The sequence below is a fragment of the Callospermophilus lateralis genome, chromosome 18, assembly GCF_048772815.1.
Source record: "Callospermophilus lateralis isolate mCalLat2 chromosome 18, mCalLat2.hap1, whole genome shotgun sequence".
NCBI lineage: Eukaryota > Metazoa > Chordata > Mammalia > Rodentia > Sciuridae > Callospermophilus > Callospermophilus lateralis.
Genome location: NC_135322.1, coordinates 37,181,971 through 37,193,717, shown reverse-complemented (window position 1 = coordinate 37,193,717; position 11,747 = coordinate 37,181,971).

The window sequence follows — 11,747 nt, the reverse complement described above, 5'->3', positions numbered from 1 at the left end:
AAGAAGCAAACACATAATCTTCCTACTGGGTAATTGCTGATTATAATTGAGGGAACATTTTAATTTGTTAAATTAAAGTTCCACGTGTATACTCATGGTGACAGCATTTGATCGCCCTGACAAGGAGGAGATTCTGCTTTTGCTTTCACAGGGAACATAAAGAACTTAACAAGCTCCTCCAATTTTTCTGCTCTATGTTCTTGTCACATATTATAGATTGCTACAGCTTATTTACTCACTCAGACTCCGTACACAAAGTATCTCTTGTGAACAAGTCCCAGTACTTGATGTCATACAACAGCACTACCTGCTAGAAATACGGTGTGAATCACAAATATGAGTCAGATAGGCCATTTAAAATATTCTAGTAGACATAAAAGAAGGAAACTGATGAAATTAATTTGTAATAATATATCTCATTTAACATTATATTTCCAGTTCAACATGCAATTCATATAAAAGTTGTTTATGGAATATTGTACATTCTTTGCTTCTTCTTTTTTTTTTTTCAATTTTTTTTAGTTGTCAATGTACCTTTATTTTAATTATATGTGGTGCTGAGAATTGAACCCAGTGCCTCCCACATGCTAGGCAAGTGCTGTACCACTAAGCTACAACCCCAGCCAATTCTGTGCTTCTTTTTTTTTTTTAATTTATTTTTTAGTTGTAGTTGGACATAATACCTTTATTTTACTTATTTTTATGTGGTGCTGAGGATCGAACCCAGAGCTTTCAAGTGCTAGGCAAGTGCTTTACCATTGAGTCACAACCCCAGCCCCATTGTGTGCTTCATGTTAGGTCTTCAATACCTGGTAAGTATTTTACCCGGAGAGCACATTTCTGAGAGCACCATGTCTCAGATGCTGCCTTCCCACCCACGTGATGAGTGGCTCCTGAACCACACAGTGTGGTCTTGAGGATCATGTTGTCATGATGGTGGTGTCCTAAGAGTCACGAGGGCTTCTCCTTAGTTTTGAACCATATATCATGGATGCACTTTTTATACACATTGTCTTTTTTAAAGCTTGAGTTTAAATCGACTTGTGATTTGAAATAAAAACATAAAACCCTACGTAGCTGCTATAGTTTGGACCTGCACTATCTCCCCAGAGCCTATGTGTTAAAGGCTTAGAGTGATGCTATTGGAGGTGAGAGAAACTTGAAGGGGTGGGGCCTCCCGGGAGGTCCTTTAGTCACTGGGGGCATGTTCTTGAAGGGGCTAATGGAACCCCAGACCCTCTCCTTCCTTTCTTTCTCTCATGCCCTGGCCATGAGGTGATTTTGTTCCTTCACCACATATTCCTACCATTATGTACTGCCTTCCCACAGACCCAAAGCAACCAAGCCCTTAATCCATCACAGACTGAAAACTTCAAAATAAGCCAAATGGACCTTCTCTCTCTCTCTCTCTCTCTCTCTCTCTCTCTCTCTCTCTCTCTCTCTCTCTCTGTCTCTGAAGCTTCTATCTTTATAAGCTGATTATCTCAAGTATTTTGTTATACTAACAACCAACAGCATGCTATACTGATGCACATATACCCATGTTCATAATGACACAATTCACAATAGCCAAGTTCTGGAACCAATTTAGGTATCCATCAACAGATGAATAAATAAAGAAAATGTGACACACACACACACACACACACACACACACACACAATGGAATTCTACTTAGTCATGAAGAAGAATGTCATGTGGAACTTGAGAACATCATGTTAAGTGCAATATGCCAGACTCAGAAAGTCAAGGATCATATACTTTCTCTTATATGTGGAAGCTAGAGAGAAAAAGGGGGAATCTTATGCCGGACGTGGTGGCTCACATCTGTTATCCCAGTGGCTCTGGAGACTGAGAAAGGCTGGGGTTGTGGCTCAGTGGTCACGTGCCCCTAAGTACAATCTCTGGTACCAAACAAACAAATAAACAAAACCAAAAGCAAAAAAGGTCTGTGTGTGGGGGGGTTTGAATCTTATGAAAATAGAAGGTGGGAATTGGGAATTAAGGGGAGGAAGAAAGAGAGGTAAAGGAGAGTTCTGGGCAGGAGGATGATTTAGACCAAATTACTCTGTGTGCAGGTGCCACTAGATCACAATGAAGCCTTCTATTATGTATAATTATAATTCACCAATAAAATATCTAAGCAAAGAAAGCTAACACAATAGCAAAATGTCTTGATCTCAATCACTATATTCCCAATTTACTATTTCTTTCTTTCTTTTTTTTGGGGGGGGAGGTACTGGGGATTAAACTATTGGGCACTCAACCATGGAGCTCCATCCCCATCCCTATTTTGTATTTAGTTTAGAGACAGGGTCTCACTGAGTTGCTTAGCGCCTCACTTTTGCTGAGACTGGCTTTGAACTCACATCTTCTTGCCTCAGCCTCCCAAGCTGCAGGGATTACAGGCATGCTCCACTGCACCCAGACCAGTTCCTGTTTCTTAAAAACAAAAAGCAGAAACACTAAAACAAGAACCCACTTTTATTAGTCTTTTGCATGACCTTACATTTTTCTTTAAGCAAGTAAGAATTTTATGTATTCCTGTGTTCCCTTCTTTCTTTAAAACCACAGATAGCAAACTGTGGTCTGCATTCTATGTTTTTCACTGAACAATTTATATTGGTGATCTTTTCATTTCAGTGTATAACTTCCTGGTTCTTTTCCACAGCTGCATTGTATAGAGGTAGCATGATGTACTCAGTTGCCTATAGATGAACATTGGGGATATTTCCAGGGTTTGTAATTAAAAGCAACATATTGTAATGAATATCTTATATTTGTCGTTCCACATGCATGCAAGTATTGTTGTAGATAATTTCCTGGAACTGGAATTGCTGGGCCATGGGTAAATGCATGTAAAACTTAAAAAGAATATTGCCAAATTATCCTATGTAGAGAGTGTAGCAATTCATGCTTATAGTATAAATGTGTGGAATGTACATATTGCCCTATTTAATACTTAAACTGTGAGATACATTTTATAATAATACCTATTTTTCAGGTTAACCTGAGGACAGGTTTATACACACCCACACCCACATACACACCCCCACAAACTTATAAAAAATTGGAAAGTACTATTCACAGAACTTTTTAATTTGAATAATTTGAGATAGAGCTGCTGACGTGGGCCTGTCCCCCACATGAGTTATCCCTGAACAGCTTCAGATGAATTTTTCACTGACTATGAAATGGCAATAACAAAATAAAGACCAAGCACAGTATAATGAGTTTTGCATCAGGTTAAATTTATTCAACATAACACATGATATTTTGTAGGGTCCCAAATTCTGGAGTGCTTATATGTCCTTTCTTTTATGAAGTTATAGATGCATTAGATATGATTGATTTTCAGACCTTTTATTATGAAAATGGCCAACATTGCAAAAGAAGAATAACGTAATAAATCCCTATGTACCTAATATCCAACTTCAACAAATAATAAATGACCAATCCTGTTTTATCTAACCCTCTCTTTTCCCCGTCCTGTTGGATTAGTTTATTTATTTATATTATTTATTTATTTTTTGAGGCAGAGTCTTACTACGTTTCCCAGGCTGGTCTTGTTCTCCTGGGCTCAAACGATCTTCCTGCCTCAGCCTCCTGAGTAACTGGGACTACAGGGGTGAACATCATGCTCAGTTTTTGGATTAGTTTAAAACAAAATGTAAGCTGGGTGCGGTGTTGCACACCTGTAATCCAGTGGCTTGGGAGGCTGAGTCAGGAAGATCTCAAGTTCAAGGCCAGCCTCAGCAACTTAGTAAGGCCCTGTCTCTAAATAAAATAAGAACTGGAGGGACTGGGGTTGTAATTCAGTGGCAGAGCACTTGCCTTGGACATGTGAGGCTCTGGGTTCGATCCTCAGAACCACATGAAAATAAATAAAGATATTGTGTCCATATCAAAAAATATCTTTAAAAAAAAAAAAAACTGGAGATGTGACTCAGTGGTTAAGGGTCCTGGGTTCATTCCCTGGTACTAGAAAAAAAATATATGTATGTATGTATATATATATATATATATATATATATATATATATTCAGTATGTTTTTATATAAGAATTATGTTTTGAAAAATCATAACCATATAGATGTGGTTGGTTCAAATGTTCATTTTTATGCCTTTTTATTTTTTAAGTTGACAATGAAATATTGGTCCCCTCAATTTTTTCTTTTGGATATGTTACTGGTCTGTGAAATCCCCAAATCTAAGAATCACTGCTGAACTGGAGATAGAATTCTGTCTCACTGTGTTTACTCAGCCTTCAAAATAGATCTGACCTGTGGCTGACCCAGGCTTTCTAAGACCTGAAGCCGGCATGATTTTGGGATCTTTAGATGATGAATTACAAAATTAGGAATATGAAATCATGTTTGCAAGTGAATAGATTTTTAGTATGAGAAAAGAACTCATCACAAATTAAATAAGTTGAAATGCTGACAAATATCAGGAACATCATAAAGTTCAGAAAGATATAATGTTTTTATTAACGAGCTGTCTGAACCATCTTGGTCACATTTTTCCCTAAATTCTTTGTCTGCATACTCTTTGATTGCCTCTCTGTATGACACAGACATTATAATATCATGTTCGATAGAGAGAATAGAAAGATAATTCAGTTTTTCCTCTAGGATGATTGTTTGAAATTTGTTTTTGATTATTGATGGCGGGTGACTTTACGCACAGATAGACTTGCTGTTTGTGGGACTGCTTCAGGTTGGTGCCCTTGTCTGATAAACTCTATTTCTTGAGATTCCATCAATAGAGAAGTACATTTATCACTGGAGTCTCTGCAGTCTTGGGTATATTCCCGACGGGAAAGAACTTCCATTTTGATTAGATGTCAATGAGAAGTGAAACTTCTGCTTATGACTTTACATATTAGATACTGGGGGGATTTTTTTTTAAAGATGACTTCAGGTTGTGTATTTAATGCCTTGTTGAGTCCCAGACTTGGGCTCTGTAGGACAAGTTCCTATTCCTGTTGGACCTCTGACCCTGTATCTTTGGGGCACAATGCTGGGTGGTGAGTGATAGAAAGAATCCTGGAAGCCTCTCACCCAGGGACAGATAGTCATAGAAACTGTGACTACAATCCACGTAAATACATATCACTATGAGAAATACGAATTCCTGGGGTCCATTTTCAGAATACAGTATTTAGCTTTAAATGTAAAATGACTTGGGAGGTAAGACAGGCCCCTAAAGGGGAGAGCAGAGGGAAAAGTATGAGCCGTTAACACTGAGTGTCAAAACTCACAGCCCCTTGATAGACAGGAGGTGAGAAGGAAGGGCCTGAACGACAGAGATGAACTGTGTAAGTGTCAAGGCACTCAGTCCAAGGGAACAAGGGAGGTGGGACAACTAAAAGTGTTTTGTTTTTTTTTTTTTTTTAACTGGGAATTGAACCCAGTGGTGTTTAACCACTGAGCCACACCCCCAGTCTTTTTTTTGTTTTTTTTATTTAGGGACAGGGTCTCACTGAGTTGCTTTGTGCCTCGATTTTGCTGAGGGTGGCTTTGAACTTGAGATCCTCCTGACTCAGCCTCCTGAGCTGCTGGGGCTATAAGCATGTGCCACTGAGCCTGGCTAAAAGTTTATTTTATTTTATTTTTTGACCCAACAGGAGACAATGAAACCTGGGTGACTTTTGGGAAGATTGTGCACCCTATAATATTCAGCCAGTGGGGAACGAAGGGAGAGATCTTGTGCTCCAAGGGACAAAATGCTGGTTGTACCCATGGTGTCCCTGACCACCAGGCTCCCCATCTTGCAAGACCATCACTAAAGTAAAGGCTTGTTTTTTGCTGTTCCCTTGTGTCTCTTGGTCCATTCTTTGGGCTTGGACAGGTGAGCATGTTTCTTGCATCACTAATCTTAGCTGGCTCCTCTAGATACCTGCAGGCTTTCTAAAGATACAGAATGGAGGGAGAGGTGATGGAGAAGCCAGAGTGGTAAGAGACAGTAATCTCAACTAATTGTGGCTAAAATATTTTACTTTTTCAGAACATAGTAAAAGTCCATTGTTAGGGCTTCATTAACTTTATGGTAAACTGGGCTCTACCCTTGACTTCCTTTCCATTCATGTAGTTCCAGGTGCATTGATCTGCTCCTGAACTTGGAGTATGCTGGCATTCTCTGCCTCAGGATCTTGGCACTTGCTGTTTCTTCTGATATCCCCACATGGCTCCTTCTCTGTTTCCTTTAGCTTTCTGCTCAAAGGCCAGTTTCTTACTGGACTATAAATAAAATAGCTTCTCTCAAATCCAGTCCCCAGCTCTCGGTCCTTCCCTTTACTTTCCTCAGTAACACCACCTCTGACGTAATAGACATTCCTCATTTGCTTAGTGTATATCTTCCTGTGTTAACCTTTTTGTTGCTGTGTCCAAAATGTCTGACACAAACAACTTAAAAAGAGGAAAAGTTTATTGTGGTTTGCGGTTTCTGAGATTTCAGCCCATGGTTGGTCTGCTCCTCTCAGGGCCCGAGGTGAGGTAGAACATCATGGCAGACAGGCTGAGACAGAGGAAGTCACTCAGTGCAGGGCAGCTGGAAAGGAAGAAAAGATGAGCAGGGAAAAGATACGGTTCCCAAGGGCAGGCCCCCCAAGCTGTACTTCCTTTCAACCGTGCCCTCCCTGCCTACAGTTTCCATTTCCTCTCAGTAGTGTAGTCAAATTATGAATCCATCAAATGGATTAATCCACTGATGAGGTTAAAGCCTTATGCTCCAATCATTTCTCAAGTCCCACCTCTGGACTGCTGTCTTGGGGACCAAGCCTTCAGCACACGAGTTTAGGGGAACATTCCAGATCCCAACCAACCATAAAACTGCCTTTTATTAAAATTGAAGATGACGGTAGAGGGACTTTGTTTTGTGCAATGCTGTGTCCCCAGCACCTAGAATGGTGCTGCCCAGAGTAATACCTCAATAAATATTTGTTGAATAAATGAAGTCCAGTTGGAAACTACTGAAGAATTTTAATCAGGAGAGACATGAGGCTTTTCTGGGTCTGCCAAAAGAAACTAATCCCTCATTTATCTTTCTCTTGCAATATCTTTCTATAATTTTCCCTGAATTATAATTACCTGTCAGTCTAGTTTTCTCCAATAGATTATAGAGGATAGAGAATATATCTAATCCATCAACCTACTCCCTACCACATGCATTGAGTGGATTAATGCCTTTGGAATGGAATACACTATTTCTTTGTGGATAAATTATTGAAATGGCTGCTTGGTCTTTTGGCGAACTTGATTATAAGCCATTTCTGAGTAGGGGAAATTTCCCTAGTCATTTATGTTCTCTTAGCTCCTGTTAGTGATTAATGCATTGCCCTTCCCACATAAGGTTCTAACTCTATACAGTTTTGTCTATACAATTTCTGTGACTTCGTATTACCCAATTCTACATTATAATGGGTTCCCAAGTAAAAGTTATGTGCCTATTAGGATACTTTCAAATTTTGCTAATCAAAAACCAAAACCAAGGCATCTTAAACAAGTAGGGGTCTATTATATCAGATGGCCAAAGAGCTGGAGGCAGGGTGCCTTTCAGATTATTTTATTCTTATTGTGGCTTATCTACGTCTTCCTTGACATGTCTTACAGCTCAACCATTCCAGTTTGTCTCCTCATGGCTGCAGGAGGCTGCAGTGGTTTTCAGTATCATATTCTCATATCATATCACAGTGGTATCCAGAGGCGGGAAGAAACTGTTTCTTCTTACACATTCTCCATTACAAGTTGGGAACACCATTCTCTGGAGCCTTCTAATATATTTCCCTTTGTTTCTCATTGGCTGGAATTGCAACACAAGAATCAACAATCTGTATTATGTAAAGTGTCTTCAAACTGAAACACACATAAAGTTCTGTACTGCTCAACTCACAAGGACTTTGTGACTAGAGGGCGGTAGGAATGCGACCTGGCCTTTCCTTTTGTGAGTGTTATGGTTTGGATGTGAGGTGTCCCCCAAAAGTTCACCTGTGAGATAATGCAAGAAAGTTTGGAGGAGAAATGATCAGGTTATAGCATTAACCTAAGCAGTGAATTAAGCTCTGATGGATTAACTGAGTGGTAACTGGAGGCAGGCGGGGTGTGGCTGGAGGAAGTGGGAATTGGGGGTGTGGCTATGGGGTATATATTTTGTATCTGGAGAGCAGAGTCTCTCTCTCTGCTTTCTGATCATCATGTGAGCTGCTTGCCTCTGCCACACTCTTCGGCCATGATGTTCTGCCTCACCTCTGGCCCCAAGGAATGGATCCAGCTGTCTTATGGACTGAGATCTCTGAAACCGTGAGCCCCCAAATAAACTTTTCCTCCTCTGCAATTGGGTTGGTGGGGGTCCTTTAGTCACAGCCCCCAAAAAGCTGACTAAAACAGTAAGCAATTTTTCAGTATTTATTAATTCAGTGTTCATAGTGACTCTGTTTAAAGAGTTTAGGATAGCTTCTATAGGATAATAAGAACTGACTGTTGATTATTATATGACCAATATAACAATAATATTCTCTACACTAGAAGAATATTAGAACCTTAGAATATGTGTACACACACACACACAGACACACACTAATGGAGTCTGTGTTTCACTTGATTTCATTTAAGTCCTCATCAAAAACAAATGTGAACATAACCTTCCACAACAGGTTTCCAACTGGTTTCACAACCAGAGAGTCTCAAGCCAAATGATTTGACCTTGCATCCCAAGGGCTTAGAAGTACAAGAGGTGCTTCAGAAGCTCAGGATTCTGATTCCGGGCCCGACACTTGTGAAGGAGCAGGAGTGCTCTGTCCACTAACAGGACCCCTAGGTTCAGGTCTGGTTCTGTCCCTCAGATTGGCCTGAGCAGGAGCACGTTCAGCATCTGCTGCTGGAAGCTGTGCTGGGATGCCGGTTTCCAGCCCCTGCTGTCAGCAGCATTTCTAGTCTCTCATTAGCATCCTCTCCAGCTCCTTCCTCTCCCCTGCTCTGCTGGGGTGGGGGGAATTAGAGCGGAAGCTCTGTTTGAGCTTCACCTTTCTGGGAGATGAAAAGGGTAGAAAAAAAATTCCAGACTGGGCTTTGGGGAAAAGGAGTGGATGATTCCATTACTTGTTCTCTTAGCTTTTAATATCACTGTGACACAACAGTTTCAAATCTATGTATAGACCAGCCTATTCAGAGCCATTTAGAATGTAGGATAACAATGCCAAAATAATTTCAATGTAAGTCTTTGATCTCCTCATTATAATGCCATTACCATACCATTATTAGCTAAGATTACAATGACAAATCAATTTTAATTGAAGTCTTTGGAGATGCCATTTATAATGCTATTATCATGTGAATTTGCAATGGGGAAGTTACTTGAGCAAGCTTGTTGAAACAGAGCTATAATGCCACTCTAATGGAAAATTTTGATGGTAAAATTATTCCGAGTCCTTAGGGATGGGTGATTATCATAGAAAACCACCAATCCTGAAAATGATGCCCCCCCACAATAAATCATGTGATAGTATCTACAGATCAAAGCATATCTTTCTCATAGGATGAGTTCACAAAAATCCAAGCATCCTAGAGCAGATAAATGGTCCTCATTTTCCAAACAAGGCACTGAGTGAGCAGGCATGACTTCCAGAGGCCACACAATGAGTGACGGACCCTGGACTCAACCCCAGGTCTCTGACTCTTTCTGTTCTGGTCTTTGACTCCTACACCAGACTTCAACAGCTCTATCTCCTTTAATGGTTTTAAAGAACAGGATTCTGGGAAAACAGATGGCCAGGTTAGCATTAGGCTAGAACCATGGGGAGATTTCCAGATCATGAGGATATTGTCAGATATTCATTTTGGACTAGAAGATCCCAGAAGAGTTTTCCAATACCTGGTGATTCCATGAGTTCCAGTGTCAGCAAATTGGGACTTTATTCTGGTTCCTATGAGAGAATGTTTCTTTCCGGAAGAGAAATTGAGTCTCTTCTGGCTTTGAGTACATAAAGACCGAGGCGGGCATGGGAGGATCACATTGCACCAAGGAGTTTCTTAATTTGGGCAACTAAGGACTTGGTAAAAATAAAAAATCAGATAGACTAGCTGTTTAGCTGAAGAGAGTGTTTAATTCAATCATCCTGGGAAGCCATTGCCTCAAAGTAGCTCATTAGACTGTCTTTCAGCCCCAGAGCCAGTCTTGCATCTGCTCACCTGCTTTATCTTAATTTGTCCAAAACAGAGTCAGCCTCCTCTTGCTTGAAAAAGCTTGCTCTATTCCCCCGTCACACCATCCCTCTTTTCTTGTTTCCCCACTTCTTCTCTGGGCCACCCTTTAGTGGAAGAAGAGGGAATGTGTATCAAATGTTCTTTGTCCCCATGTCTCATTCTTCAGATGTCCAAATCATTTGCTCTGAACTTGTCCATGCCTTAAGAGTGAACAGCTAGCATTCTGGGAAGATGTGTGTTGTGTCAGGCACAGTGTTAGTTAATGCCTTCGTTTAGTAAGTTCTGCTGTAATTATGACAACATGTGGACCTAGAATTTAGTGTAGGAATTTATCCAAGGCTGTGTGTGCAGCTGGGACATGGGCCTTGGTTTAACCACTCTATGGTCACAGAGACAGCTTTGCTGAGCACACAGATTGGAGCTGATAAGCAAATGTGTTCACACCTTAGCTCTGCCGCTTGCCATGTGCCTCAGTCTCCTCATCTGTAGACTGGAGGCTAGCAGTCATAACTTGAGTCAGTGTGTTAGAGTGGCTTTTATATGTGAAACACTTGGAATAACGCCCGATGCCCAGATGCAATCTCTGTCAGTGACACCGTTTTATCTGCTTCCTTTTTCGACTACATGATCAGGTTCACCAGGTCGTGTGAATTTGGGGTAAGGATGAAAGGGGAGAGACGCCCTCCCACACTAAGTGTGGATAGATACATTTGACTGGGGTGCAAAACTTTAGAGGGAAAACCGGAATTGAGGGGAGTCATCAGCAGCTGCTAGCAAGCAAATGCCAATTTTGAAGGAGCAAGATTTGAGAGGATGACATCGGAGACCCCCCTGAAGTGGAATGAAAATCAGTTTTCGTAAAGTCAAGGCCAAAATGTTAGTGTGCATTAAACAGCTATGGGAAAAGTAGTGGAACTAATTATCCTTGGAGGGGCTGCAGTCAGTTAAGCTTTAGAAAATCTCAATAAAATGTCTTAGACCCATGTCCGGCAGGCCCCGGGGCTAAACAATGGCTCAGGAATGTCAGAATTCTAAGTTCTCATCCTAGCTCTGCTACTGATCTGTTCTGTGACCACAGTCCCTTAATCCCCCCATGCCTCTGTTTCCCTGCCTGCCAAATGCCAGCCGTCTCCCTGGGTGATTTTGAGGGATAACCAATAAAAAGGATTAGGGGTGAAAACCACCATCCAAATTGTTAATAAAAGTGGTATTTTTGTATTCAATTATTTGCATCTAAACCCTTTTTATTCTTGCATTGGCATTCCCCACCCTCTATCTTTCTTATTCTTGGATGACTCTCTCCACCCTCGCCAGTGGAGGAGTGAAACCCTGATATACATGGTACAGTGTCTTGCAGTGAAATTATGATCTGGGTGAAGGAGAACTGGGCGTGCTGTGACATTTTAAGCAGTTGCTGTCCAGGAGAGAAATTCATCTAAGGGATGCCCCCATCTCAGCAAACAAAGAAGGGCTGGAGAGACATGTAGCAGCTCTGGGTCTCACAATGTGACTCGGGTGTTACTGGCTGTGTTAGGGTAGCCAGTG